Below are 13,930 nucleotides of genomic sequence, written 5' to 3'. Positions count from 1 at the left end.
GTAGTTTAATATATTCTCATTTAATATTCATAGTTGAAAACATCTACTAGGGTCAGAGAAGTAATTAGATATAAATTCAAGTGGTAAAGATAAAAGGAATGCACTATGAGATCTTTCCCCAAATAACAATCACAATTCAGTCTTATTCATGTGTCTGCTCACTTATTCATTCAATGGACATTTGTTGAGCCCATAGCCAAACATTTTGCCAAATATCAGTGAATGCAAGATGCACCTGACAAGATCCTTGTCTTTCAAGGACCTATAGCTGAGTGGAATGGGAGTAACAGTCCTAAAAGCTGGTAGATGGCATAAGGACTCACAGGTGCTATAGCCAGGTCTAATGGAGTACAGAAGAGAGAGTGGCAAGTTCTGCGAGAGTTGGGCTAGGGTGGTTAGAATAGACTTGCAGAGGCCTGCGGGAAATCAATTGGAATGTGTCCGTGAATAATGGGAACACTCAGGAAACATGAGGCTGCCCCACCCTTTGAACAGGGGATAGGCAAAAGTTATTGAAGGCCTTGATTAAACTGTGGGTGATTCAGGGACTTCCCTGGTGGTCAGGTGGCTAAGACTCCATACTCCCAGTGCAGGGTGCCCGGGTTTGATCCCTGGTCAGGGAACTAGATTCCACATGCCACAACTAAAAAGATCCCGAATGCCATAACGAAGATCAAAGATCTTGCATGCTGCAGTTAAGCCCCGATGCAGCCAAATAAATAAGAATAAATACTAAAAAACATAAAAAACTGTGGACAACCCAGCACCGGGATAATCGACTGCAGTGAAATTCCCCAGGCAAGACTGGCAGCATGCTGGTAAGGAAAGTGCTACCATGTCGCATGGCACTTAGCATGGTGATGATGGTGAGGGTGATGATGATACCTAACAGGATGACTGTGAGGGTTGCCAGGGGCCATGGGTGGAGAGGGTTTAGGTTAACACAGCATCTGGCTATAGCAAGAACTCCAGGGCTCATTCATGTGCAGCCACACCAGAGGGTGAAAGATTGAAATACTTCTGTGCTGCTTGGTAAACACCTGTGGCCCCGAGTGCCTTCTTTTGGGACCACTAACCTTCCTACAGTCTGGCAACTGGCTAAAATATGGATGTTCTGGAACCTCTAGGACAGTGCTTCAGCCTCATGGCCAGCATTAATTCTGATGACTGTGCACGCATGCTTTGACAGTGGTTAAATATTTAGAAATCACCCTATGTTTTCCACAAGAGCCTGTGGAAAAGACCCTGGAAAAGACCCTGATGCTGGGAACGATTGAGGTCAGGAGGAGAAGGGGCATCAAGAGGATGAGATGGTTGGATGGCATCACCAACTCAATGGGCATGCATTTGAGCAAACTCTGGGAGATCATGAAGGACAGGGAAGCCTGGCAGGCTGCAGTTCATGGGGTCACAAAGAGTCAGACATGACTGAGCAACAAGAAAATGTTTTCTTCAAAGCATGATTCTGAGCTATGGATCTAAATATCCAGTAACATCGGGACACACTGCACCCCCACCTCCACCCACCCCACCCCCCGCCATCTCACAGGGTTCAAAACTAAAGTCATTGTTTTTCCCTGGAATCAGTGTAACCACTGCTCCCTCGTTGCTTGAACTGAAGCTCAAGGATCCCTCCTGTCTTCTCAACTCTCCCTTTTCCTGTCCTTCCACATCCTCTTGGATAGAAGCCTAGACACAGCCACTCTGTCCCACATCCCCCAGCCTTTACTCCATCACTGGATGGTCCCTGAATTCCAGCAGCAACCGCTGACTGCACCCTCTGCCTATTAATACAGAAACCTGGTTTGTGCACTCACTGTTCATTCACTGCTTGGAGAGCACCGCTTTTTGTGGAACAAAGAGATGACGAGGAACGAGACATGTGGGTCCTGCCTTCATGAGGTTTACAGTCCAGCTCTGGGGAGGCAGTACACGTGGAAAGAAACAGAGCTACCTGTACAAACTGCAGTCCCTTTCTTGAGGGATGTGAAGCTCCCAATTGGCCTCTTTGTCCCCAGCCTGGTTCCCATTCAGGAAATCCCCAGTGGGTAACTGGTGTGATGTTTCTCAGAAGCTTTGAGAAAGAGAATGTCTCAAAAGTCAGCCTGTGTCCTTTCCCCCACTTAATCCTTCAGTGTCTTCCCTTTGGCTTCAGAAGAATATCCCAGTTAAAAACCTGTGCTCTTACAGACACAACAGGTCACATACTGTATGATTCCACATATATGAAATATCTAGAATAAATCTACAGCGACTGAAGGCAAGCTGATGGTTGTGGGGGCAGAGGGAGGGGGAAGGAGTTGTGGAGAGCATCTGCTTAACAGGCACCGGGTTTCTTTTGGGGTGATGAAAATGATACCATAATAGTGGTGGTTGTTACACGACACTGTGGTCATACTAAACTCCACTGAATGATTCACTTTAAAATGTTTACCTTTGTTATGTGAATTTCATCTCAATTTAAAAAATGGAAAAACAAAAATAAACAGAGGAAAATCTTGTGCTCTGAATTACTCTAGAACTGATTTCTTCACTGAAAAATACCCAGTACTTCTTGAGTTTACTTTTATTGAAGTGTAACATGTGAGCTTTAAGGCATACACATCAGAAATACACAGCTGATTGGATTTTTACACATGACACACCACGTGCTAACCACCAGATCGAGACAGACGTTTCCAGTACCTCACAAGCTTCCTATGCCCCATAGTCATCTGTTCCCAAGGTAACCACTCTGCTGACTCCCATCACCATAGATTACTTTAGTCCATTCTTGACTTTTATATAGATTGAATCATACCACATAAGACCTGGAATTCCTTAAAAAAAAAAAAAAAACTTCATTGAGATATAATTCACACAGTACAAAATTTATTAAAACATACAATTGCTCTTAGTACATTTACAGAAAGCTGAAGACACTCTTATTTGCTAAATCTTGCCCCTGTCACATACTTTTAAAAAAATGCGCATAGTAGGTGTTCAATAAACAGCATCTGTTTGCATTCATAAGGTTTTTTGAACTGGACAAAAAATTTTAGGGTCTCCATCTTGCTAGTCAACAACTCTGAGAGGACAAAGAAGTGTGAAGAGTGGTAGCAACCACTCCCCTCTCAGGCTGGGTCCAGAGGGGAGGAAGTGAAAACCACAGAGGCAGGGGCTTTGACTGCCTGTCCTCCTCCGCCGGCTGCATCTGGTCAAGACTGGATTCCACAGGCCGCCGTTTATTATGAACAGGGCAGAACTGTATTCACTCTGGGAGACAAGATGAAGGCTGAGGTCTCCTTTCCTTGAGAGATTTCCACACATGTATGCAGGATCACATGTAGTACGGCATGCAATGGTAAAGGGTTGCACACAGGAGGGACAGATGAGGCCCTGGACCTCTGTTGTTGCCTGCCCAGCATCAGTCCTCCCGTGTTTGGCAACAGCTCTTCTGTTTTTATTCACAGAATCACCCTTTCCCATTCTCAGTCCACTGCCATTTGATGAGACTGACCGTGATAAACACATGACCCAGGATTGGCCAGTGAGAGATCCCATTCTCCTGGTTTCACTTGTTCGAGATGAACAAGCCGACTGAAAAGATACACAAAGAAATACTACTCGTGTAGACCCCCAAGGACTACACTAAAAAGATACACAAAGATCTTCCTGACCCAGGAATCAATCTGGGGTCTCCTGCATTGCAGGCAGATTTTTTACCATCTGAGCCACCAGGGAAGCCCTACCCAACATGAGAGTTAAATTTCATCTGGGGCGAAATGAGGACTGCAGCCCAGAGACAGCACCTCAGATGGACAGCTCCGAGAGACTGCTCCAAAGAGGCAATGGGGGAGGGTCGACATATAAGATTTTGGTGAAGGGGGAGCTTAATGCAATCAAGTGCTTGTTTTATAAATGATTTTCTCCTAGTCATAAGGAACTGATGTCACCACGAAGGGATTTGGTAATTTTCTAGATATGAAGAGATGAGAGGATTGGGATCATGAAATCAATTCCTGAAAATATCTGTCTAAAGACCTGTTCTACCAGTTTCCCTGGAGCACAGAGTGCCTCGCTCCCGACCCTGAATTCCGCTCAGAGGGTGCTGAAGGTTGGCAGCTGCAGCAGCACAGGACTCAGTCTCCACAGAGGCCGATGGCAAAGGCCCTTGTTGTTGTTCAGTGGCTGGCAAATGCTCTTGGCAAGTGTCAATTTGTAGTTGACAAACACATGTCCCAATCTCACCCATTGCTGCTGGAACTTTCTAGAAAGGGGTGCCCTTTGTCCACTGGCTGGATATAAGCTTACAGCTGCTAGGGGCCATCTTATGTGGAGAGATCACTGAGAATGAAGCTGGCATAGAGGAGAGCAAATCCAAGGGATGGCAGTAACTGGTTCCTGATGACATAGAATGAGAACCTGGATCCAGCTGTGCCCCAAAGCTCCAGAAGCCACGTTCTTTACTACATGGAATCGTATACCATTTTGCCAACTTTTGGTTTCCCTGGTGGCCAGTGGTAACGTATCTGCCTGCAGTGCAAGAGACTTGGGTTCAATCCCTACGTCAGGATGATCCCTTGGAGAAGGAAATGGTAACCCATTCCAGTATTCTTGACTGAAGACTCCCATGGGTAGAGGAGCCTGGTGGGCTACAGTTCATGGGGTCACAAAGAGTCTGACACAAGTTAGTGACTAAGCAATGCCAACTTTCACATGGACACAAAGTGACGTGGAGCCATGCAAATAATGAGCATAATAGTCACTAAGTCATGACTGACACTTTTGTGACCTCCGTGGATTGACTGTGCCAGGCTCCTCTGTCCATGGGATTTTCCTGGTAAGAATATTGGAGTGAGTTGCCATTTCCTTCTCCAGGGGAATCTTCCTGACCCAGGGATCGAACCTACTTCTTCTTTGGTAGATGGACTCTTTACCATTGAGCCACTAGGGAGGGAATCCCTGTAAAACATGGTTCAGTTGCTCAGTCGTGTCTGACTCTTTGCCACCCCATGGAGTGCAGCACACCAAGCTTCCCTGTCCATCACCAAGTCTCGGAGCTCACTCAAACTCATGCCCATCAAGTTGGTGATGCCATCCAACCATCTCATCCTCTGTCGTCCCCTTCTCCTCCTGCCTTCAGTCTTGCCCAGCATCAGGGTCTTTTCCAGTGAGTCTGTTCTTAGCATCAGGTGGCCAAAGAATTGGACTTTCAGCTTCAGCATCAGTCCTTCCAATGAGTATTCTGGACTGATTTCCTTTAGGATGGACTGGTTGGATCTCCTGGCAGTCCAATGGACTCTCAAGAGTCTTCTTCAACACCACAGCTCAAATGCATCAGTTCTTTGGTGCTCAGCTTTCTTTATAGTCCAACTCTCACATCCATACATGACTACTGGAAAAACCATAGCTTTAACTATAGGGACCTTTGCTGGCAAAATAATGCCTCTGATTTTAATATGCTGTCTAGATTGGTCATAGCTTTTCTTCCAAGGAGCAAGTGTCTTTTAATTTCATGGCTGCAATCACCATCTGCAGTGATTTTGGAGCCCAAGAAAATAAAGTCTCTCACTGTTTCCATTGTTTCCCCATCTATCTGTCATGAAGTGATGGGACTGGATGCCATGATCTTAGCTTTCTGAATGTTGAGTATTAAGCCAACCTTTTCACTCTCCTCTTTCACTTTCATCAAGAGGCTCTTTAGTTCTTCACTTTCTGGCATAAGGGTGGTGCCATATGCATATCTGAGGTTATTGATATTTTACCCAGCAATCTTGACTTCAGCTTGTGCTTCATCCAGCCCAGAATTTCTCATGATGTACTCTGCATATAAGTTAAATAAGCAAAACAAGCAAATAAGTAAAAGACTGTAAATACCTAAAAAGTCTGGTAACCTAATCAATGACTACTTTATCCCTTGTTCAACCAATGTACTCCAAAACAATAATAAAAATGAATAAATCAGAACCTGTGTATCAATGTGAATGGATCTCTTAACTAAATGCTGAGTGGGGAAAAAAAAAAGAAAAGAAAATACATAGTATAAGAACTTGTAAATAAAATTAAGAACGCATACAAAATAATACTTTATATTATAGTACAAGGATCAAAAAGTAGCTAGGATACTGACTATCCAAATTCAGATTGGTTTCTTAGGTTAAGTGGGGATTACCTGGGCATTCATTATATTGTTCTTAATATCTTTCTTCTTCTCTTAACAATTTATTATGAAAATTTAAACAAAAAATGGAAAGAATTGTCCAGTGAACACTCATACTTTTACTACTGAGATACTACAATGAATATTTTACTATCACATATATTTCCCATGCGTGCATGCATGCCAAGTCATCTCAGTTGTGTCCGACTCCTTGCTAACCACTTGGCCCTCAGGAAGCTCTCAGTCTCTCAGTATTCTTGATAGTTTTTTGTATGTCAGAAATGTTTCGCAATGAAAATTTTTTAAAAAGGAAGAAACACCAAGGGAAACATTCATACTTTAAAAAAATTGAATTATAACTAACAGAAAACACTATATTAGTTTCGGGTGTTACAGTGATTTGATATTTTTATACATTATGAAATGTTTACCACAAGAAGTCTAATAACCATTTGTCACTGTCCAAAGTGGTTACAATTTTATTGACTATATTCCGTATGCTATATGGCTTCCCAGGTCGCATTAGTGGTAAAGAACTTGCCTGCCAATGCAGGAGACGCAAGAGATGTGGGTTCAATCCCTGGGTCAGGAAGATTTCCTGGAGTAGGGAATGGCAGCCCACTCCAATATTCTTGCTTGGAAAATCCCATGGACAGAGGAGCCTGGTGGGTTATAGTCCATGGGGTCTTGAAGAGTGGGACACAACTGAGCATGCACGCGCGCACACACACACACACACACACACACACACACAATGTTGTGCATTACATTCCCATGACTTACTTATTTAATAATTGAAAGTTTGTGCCTCCTATTCCCGTTTACCTATTCCATCTCTTCCCTCCGTCCCCTGTCACTCTGGTAACCACCAGTTTGTTCTCTGCATCTGTGACTGTTTTATTTTGTTTTGCTTTCTAGATTCCACAACTAAGTGAGATCATAGGGTATTTCATATACTTCATTGCATATACATGCCACGTCTTCTTTATCCATTCATCTATTGATAGACAGGTTGCTTCCATTTCTTGCCCACTGAAAATAATGCTGCACTAAACATACGCGTGCACATATCTTTTCAACTTAGCGTTTTTGTTTCCCTTGGGTAAACACCAAGAAGTGGAGCTGCTGGATCACCTGGGAGCTCTGGTTTTTATTTTATTTTTTGAGGAACCTCAATACTATTTTTCACTGAGGCTGCACCACTTTATGTTCTCACCCACAGTGGAAGGGCTCCCCTTTGCTCCACATTTCTGCCACTTGTTGTTTCTTGTCTTTTTGATGATAGCCATTCTGACTATCAGAATGATGTGAGAGTGTGAGATAGGAAAACAAATGACCATCTCCGTATGTTTCATGAGGAGCTATATTTAAAGATGATTAATTACTTTTCATGATAGTCAAGCTAAATAGCCACATGGCAGGCCTTGGAGAGCTCAGGCTAAAAAAGTATTCCTGACCTCCCTTATTTTAGAGACCAAGGGCAGGGGTACTGAGACTCAGGGAGAGGAACTTGCTCCCCAAGTTCAGAAACTAATTGTTAAGGAGACAGAGCTAGTTTCTTCTCTTCTCTCTATTTGTTTGGGCTCCACCCTAGGCCTAAGCAAATTTCTGAAATGTCCAGAGACAAGCAAAGCTGAGTCCTTGCAAGCAGGAACTGCATTCTGGCAGGAAGGGGAGTGGCCCCTTGGCTGGTGCTCAGCGTATTGGTCCTGAGCAGCCAAGAGCAATACCTGTTGGGCAATGGGCTGTGGGGAAACCTCAGCCTGTCTGTGTGTAAATACCTGATAGTGTTGACATGCCTGTTATTAATTGGGTGTAGTTGCCCAGTGTGATGGTGCTTTTGTTGTTATTGTTTAGTTACCATTGTGTCCAACTCTTTGAGACCCCACTTACGCACTGTAGCCCAGGCTTCCCCAGTGGCTCAGTGGTAAAAAAAAAAAAAAAAAAATCCACTTGCAAAGCTGAAGCCACAGGAGACATGGATTTGATCCTTGGGTCAGGAAGACCCCCCAGTAGGATGACATGGCAACCCACTCCAGGATTCTTGCCTGGAGAGTCCCATGGACAGAGGAGCCTGGCAGGCTACAGTCCCTATGGTTGCAAAGAGTCAGACATGACTGAAGTCACTGAGCTCACTCGCTCAGACTACAGCCCGCCAGGCTTCTCTGCCCATAGAAGTCTTCCCAGTTAAGAAGACTGGAATGGGTAGCCATTTCCTTCTCTAGGAGATCTTCCCAGACCAGGGATCAAACCTGTGTCTCCAACATTGACAAGCAGATTCTTTTCCACTGAACCACCAGTTAAGATCCTTACTGTCCTACAGAGTCACTCTTAGAAACTCAGGAACATAGGTCTACATTTCTCATGCACTGGATTGTCCTGGTTTATTCTACTTGGGAGGTTCCCAGTTGAAGTTTTATTTTTTTGGTCGTGCCAAATCTTAGTTCCTCCACCAGGGATCAAACTCATGCCCCCTGTGGTGGAAATGTGGAGTCCGTACCACTGAACTGCCAGGGAATTCTACCCAGCTGAAATTTTAAGGACTGGAGGCAGGGAGGAAAAGGACCTAGGGATCAGAAAGTTGGTTTAGTTCCATCTGCTGGCCTGTTTTTCTTTGGATAATTCATCTTCTCTCTCTGGACCCCTGTCTGCCCTCCTGTCTGTAAAGTGAGGAGGGTGATAAAATGATCTCCAAGTTTTCTTCCAGCTCCAGCTTCCCTTGACTTCATCATCTTACATGATTCTTTGGGAGCATATTGTGGGTAGTAGGAGAGCTGAGGGAAAAAGAACTTGAGCGTGGGCAAATCCCTGAAGGGCAGATACGACTTCTGTGTTAACCAAGGCTGTATTCCTAGCTCTCATTTGTGTCTGGCATAAAGTAGGTGCACAAATACTTTCTCTTCCCAAGGTGGAGATAGTGACTTGTCAGTTTTGCTATTGGCAGTAGCTGCTAGACTAGCCTGACATAGTGGGTAATTTCATCCGAAGTCTGTTTACTTAGAAGACTCCCTGATGCACCAGGAGCAAATCCAAAGTAGCTCACTCTCTTGAACTGTTTCCGCGGAGGTGTAACCCCAAACCTGTGAGGCTGAAGGCTGTAAGAAGCAGAGATGCCACTTGAAGTGAGAATTTAGCGCCATCTAGTGTCTGAATTTCAGCTTCAGCATTGAAGCTGAAACTCCAATACTTTGGCCACCTGATGAGAAGAACTGATTCATAGGAAAAGACCCTGATGCTGGGAAAGATCGAAGGCAGGAGGAGAAGGGGAGGACAGAGGATGGGATGGTTGGATGGCATCACTGACTCGATGGACATGAGTTTGAGCAAGTTCCGGGAGTTGGTGATGGACAGGGAGGCCTGGCGTGCTGCAGTCCATGGGGTCACAAAGAGTCAGACATGACTGAACGACTGAACAGACCGAGTGTCTGAACTGGGGATCACAGGAATGATTTCTTCATTTTTCTAGGTATTCTGTTTCATAAAGGAGTGATAAATCCAGTTGTGCCAATTAAAATATACCAAGAAAACCCACTATTTAAAAGACTCATGAACGTATTTACATGTGACATGAACATTATTGTAATATGTATATTCTCCCCCTACTTAGCTCCCTCTGAAAACTGAGATAACAATAAAGGGCTTTGTTAACAGGAGTCTTTTGTTAGCAGAAGCTTAGAAAGTCCTTAAGGCTCTATCCTTCCCACATCCAGCTAGTTCAGAGGGCAGGTACTGACCCTTAAAGCATGCTTAGTTGTTAACATAAGTATCTGAGTTTTATGTCATGCATTAATTAAAACACATTTCTTATCTCACTCAATCCTGGTGATTATCCTAGGGAGTAAGAATGACAGTCTCTAACTAGCTGATCATTCACTGCTGTTGAAAAAGTTTCATTAATTTGCCTTCACGTTATACAGTAATTGTTGGGGAGAGGATTCAGACTCACATTGGTCTGTCTCTAACAACTGTTTTCTGTGTACTAAAAATCACATTTTTTTTGCCAAAATAATACAATTGACATCCCATAATAACCATAATTTTCTTGGGCTCCAAAATCACTGCAGACAAACTGCAGCCATAGAATTAAAAGACACTTGCTCCTTGGAGGGAAAGCTACGACAATCCTAGACAGTGTATTAAAAAGCACAGACAACACTTTGCCAACAAAGGCGCGTATAGTCAAAGATATGGTTTTTCCAGTAGTCAAGTACAGCTGTGAGAGTTGGACCATAAAGAAGGCAGAGTGCTGAAGAAATGATGCTTTTGAACTGTGGTGTTGGAAAAGACACCTGAGAGTCCCTTGGACAGCAAAGAGATCAAACCAGTCAATCCTAAAGAAAATCAACCCTGAATATTCATTGGAAGGACGGAGACTAAAGCAGAAGCTCCAACACTTTGGCCACCTGATGCAAAGAGCCAACTCATGGGAAAAGACCCTGATGCTGGGAAAGATTGAGGGCAAGAGGAGAAGGGGATGACAGAGGATGAGATGGTTGGATGGCATCACCGACTCAATGGATATGAATCTGAGCAAACACCTGGATATAGTGAAGGACAGGTGAGTCTGGTGTGTTGCAGTCCAGGGGGTCACAAAGAGTTGGACATGACTTAGCAACTGAAAAACAACAACAAATCCAAGGATACAACTCTACATACTTGTATGGTGTATATGATACTGATGGTTAGAAACTGGGTTCTGGAGCCAGATTACCTGAGTTTAGATCCGTTGGACATAGAGAAAGATACTGATGGGCTCTGAGCCTCCATTTCCCATTATAAATTGGGATGATGCTAAGAATTCTTACTTCATAGGGTTGTGTGACCCTTAACAGAGTCATTACATCTCAGGTGCTGAGAACAGTGCCCTTCACACAATATGGTGCTCCGTAAATATTACTTCAAAATTGACTGTAAGGCAGGGAGTTGAAAATATCAGTTCAGTTCAGTTCATTTCAGTTGCTCAGTCTTATCCGACTCTTTGCAATCCCATGAACTGTAGCACGCCAGGCCTCCCTGTCCATCACCAACTCCTGGAGTTTCCTCAAACTCATGTCCATTGAGTTGGTGGTGCCATCCAACCATCTCATCCTGTGTCGTCCCCTTCTCCTTCTGCCCCCAATCTTTCCTAGCATCAGGGTCTTTTCAAATGAGTCAGCTCTTCGTATCAGGTGGCCAATGTATTGGAGTTTCAGCTTCAACATCAGTCCTTCCAATGAACATTCAGGACTGATTTCCTTTAGGAGGGACTGGTTGGATCTCCTTGAAGTCCAAGGGACTCTCAAGAGTCTTCTCCAACACCACAGTTCAAAAGCATCAATTCTTCGGCGCTCAGCCTTCTTCACAGTCCAACTCTCACATCCATACATGACCACGGGAAAAACAATAGCCTTGACTAGATGGACCTTTGTTGGCAAAGTAACATCTCTGCTTTTCAATATGCTGTCTAGGTTGGTCATAAATTTCCTTCCAAGGAGCAAGCGTCTTTTAATTTCATGGCTGCAGTCACCATCTGCAGTGATTTTGGAGCCCCCCAAAATAAAGTCTCTCACTGTTTCCACTGTTTCCCCATCTATTTGCCAGGAAGTGATGGGACTGGATGCCATGATCTTAGTTTTCTGAATGTTGAGCTTTAAGCCAACTTTTTCACTCTCCTCTTTCACTTTCATCAAGATGCTCTTTAATTCTTCTTCACTTTCAGCCCTAAGGGTGGTGTCATCTGAAAATATAAGTCTTACGAAATGAACTGACTTGTAGTTGGACAGCAAAATGCATGTTGAGAATTTTGAGTCTGAACATCTCCAGGTGGGCCTGTGTTCTGAGATCCTTGAAAGTCCCACCATTCACTCAAGTCTGCTTCTATATCCATTTAGGACCCTTGTTTGGCTCTCAAAGGTATTTGGGATTTTGATCCTTGCTGTGTATGAGATGAACTAATGGAAACTGTCACTCTGAGAAATGGAAACTTTGGGCTCTTTGTAAATCTCTTTTAAGGCCTGCAACCTCATGTTGGAGATCTTTGGGTTCTCTTGTCATGCAGCATGGTTTCTCCTGCCAAGAACAAGGGCTCTGCTAGCCAAGAACTAGGCCCAGCTCTAGCTTCACCTTCCTTACCTCTTTCCACAGATGTCTACTTTTCTCCGTCCCTCTCAGGGAGGAACTAGCTCCCAGAGGTCAGAAGGGGTGCTAGAAAAAGTGAGTACAATTTGTAAAGAGAAACGCCACCTAGAACCCCAATCCCTGGAGTCACTCTGCAGAGTCTGCCCTGTGAGGTGTCAAAGCAAGAGTCTTGAAAACTACACGCAGACCAAAAGGGCAATTTCCCTCCACTGCCAGAAGGGGGCAGTGTAGTGTAGAGCACTGAGAGGAGATAAATTCCTGGAGCGGAGGGTTCTAGTTCAGACTCTGCTTGGAAGTAGCAGTGACCTGCACAATAAGCTTGGCCCCATTTTCCCTGATGTTCAGCTTTAAGGTTCTGCGGTTCTATTAGGAGAGAATAGGATGAACTAGCCAAGAACTCCAAGTTGGCTTATGTAAGTAAGAAACCAGAAATGGGGGGGGGGAGTGGGGGAGGGGTAAAAATGGGGGGGTGGTGTGCACAGCTAAGAAGTTTCTTTTGTGGGGGATTCAAAACCTCTCTATGGGGCTTCCCAGTAAAGAATCCACCTGCCAGTGCAGAAGACCCAAGAGACAAGGGTTTGATCCCTCAGTTGGGAAGATCCCCTGGAGAAGGAAGTGGCAACTCACTCCAGTATTCTCACTTGGAAAATTCCATGGGCAGTGGAGCCTGGGTGTCTATGGGGTCCCAAAGAATCGGACATGACTGAGCGACTGAGCATGCCTGAAAACCTCTCTACTGAAAGCAGCAGGTGGAAAAAGCCTTAAAACAGCTCTTTTAGGATCACATGCTCAGGTTGGGCGGCCCCATCAAACCACCCCAAGGAGTCTGGAATGGATCACCATGCCCTGCTCCTGTCCTTGTTGGTGCCAAAGCTTAATCCCCCCAAAAACATTTACAGTTACAAACAGCACTCATCACTGGTGGTTTTCCCATCTCTGCATTGTGTAATAGCCAGAGCCTATTTTTTTCTTGATGGAAATTCTTTCCAGAAATAATGGCTGATGCAGAGCCTGCAGTGGCCTCAGGGTGCCCCTTGGCAGAGGTTAAAAAGTGAAGTCAGTAGGCAAAACCCTTTCTGGCTCAGCAGCTCCATGAAGTTGCCTTGCTTGCTAGGATTTAGAAGCCCCATGGGAGGCCTGTGAGACCCTGACGATTTGGGGCAGGGATATTTTCCACTGAAGTCATTTGATTGGTGCTCTCAGAAGTCAGAGACAATGAAGTTATATCTTAAGAGAGCATCAAGGGAGAGCTTATCATTAGGAGCCTGTGTGCATGCTAAGTTGCTACAGTCATATCTGACTCTGTGATCCTATGGATTGTAGCCTGCCAAGCTGCTCTGTTCATGGGATTCTCCTGGCAAGAATACTGGAGTGGGTTGCCATTTCCTTCTCCAGAGGAACAAACCTGTGTCTCTTATGTCTTCTGCATTGGTAGGTGGATTCTCTACTACTAGCTCCACCTATTGTGCATCGCTGCTGCTGCTAAGTTGCTTTGGTCGTGTCCGACTCTTTGTGACCCCATAGACGGCAGCCCACCAGCCTCTGCTGTCCCTGGGATTCTCCAGGCAATAACATTGGAGTGGGTTGCCATTTCCTTCTCCAATGCATGAAAGTGGAAAGTGAAAGTGAAGTCACTCAGCCGTGTCTGACTCTTCGTGACCCCATGGACTG

Source organism: Ovis aries, chromosome 3, assembly GCF_016772045.2.
Source record: "Ovis aries strain OAR_USU_Benz2616 breed Rambouillet chromosome 3, ARS-UI_Ramb_v3.0, whole genome shotgun sequence".
Classification (NCBI taxonomy): domain Eukaryota; kingdom Metazoa; phylum Chordata; class Mammalia; order Artiodactyla; family Bovidae; genus Ovis; species Ovis aries.
Note: the sequence above shows the minus strand (reverse complement) of the source record.